General features: G+C 50.4%; 1 pseudogene; it reads right to left on the bottom strand.

Annotated features, from left to right (window-relative positions):
- Positions 1-253: 253 nt before the first annotated feature.
- LOC102873760 lies at positions 254-789 on the bottom strand (annotated as a pseudogene).
- Positions 790-1,166: the final 377 nt, after the last annotated feature.

Raw genomic sequence — 1,166 nt, forward strand, 5'->3', positions numbered from 1 at the left:
CTCCTCCTCCTCCTCCTCCTTCTCCTTCTCCTTCTCCTTCTCTCAATAAATGCTTACTGAATGAATGAATTCATGGAGAACACAGAGAGGCAATGAATGAATGAGTGGTCAGTTGGAGCCAGCCCCTTGGGCCAGCCCTCCAGCAACCATGTGCTGGCTGTTTGGCCCTCTGGGGTAAATCACTCCAGGCACTAGGATGTCCCTGGGCAACTGGGCCACTGGCATGAGGTAGGGCTGCCACAGAGAGCTGGAGCTATGGATGTGCTGAGGCAGGGAACAGTGTGTTGTATTCCTCCTGGAAGGTAAGGCCCTTGAAGCTGCAGGGCCAGGGATGCAGTCAGGCTTCGAGTGAAGATGGAGAAGAAGGAGAAGGCGATGGCTACCCATGCAGCATCTGTCCTTTCGTTCAATAGGTTGTCCTTGGGCTTGGAGACCTGCCACTGATTGGCCAGGCAGCAGAAGCCTACAAACCAGAGGAAGGCCCAGAAGGCTGAGATGCTGATGTTGGACAGCACTTCCTTATTGTGGTCCTTGATGCTACAGATCTGTGGGAAGTAGAGTCCAGGGCTAGGAAGAGCAGACAGGTGAGGAAGGCCAGCAGGCTCACTGTCACCCCGTAGCTGCAGGTTCTGGGGTTGCAATTATAGATGCAGAACTCTTTACCCTTGGAGATGCTGATGAGGTAGCCCTCATACATTATGGGACCGAACACCATGGTGGAGAAGACACGATGTGGAGGATGGTGTGTGGCTGCCAGATCAGGGTGTAGGGGTTGAAGGCCGTACACATCCCCTTCCACCATGCTGAATTTCTTCTTCTGTGAAAAGTCTTTCCATGTCTTTTGCCCATTGTTATTCACCATTGCAAGAACATGAAAACAGCCCGAATGTCCAACTGCAACCAAATGGACTGAGAAATTGTGGTACATTCACACAATGGAATACTATGCAATACTTAAGAACAACAATTTTAAAAAATACTACAAGATCCAAGATGGCGGCAGAGTCAGAGACAGCGTGGTGAGCTGTGGGAGCAGCGAACCACTTAAAGCAGGGCCATGATGGCCTTCCACAGACTTCGGCTTATTGATAATTGAACACTTAAACAGTTGATGACTGGCCCTCAGTGAAGATCGAGGCTCAACAACAGGAATTCAAGGATTCCCA

Source organism: Elephantulus edwardii, unplaced genomic scaffold, assembly GCF_000299155.1.
Source record: "Elephantulus edwardii isolate Elephantulus edwardi_28Jun2011 unplaced genomic scaffold, EleEdw1.0 scaffold00309, whole genome shotgun sequence".
Lineage (NCBI taxonomy): Eukaryota > Metazoa > Chordata > Mammalia > Macroscelidea > Macroscelididae > Elephantulus > Elephantulus edwardii.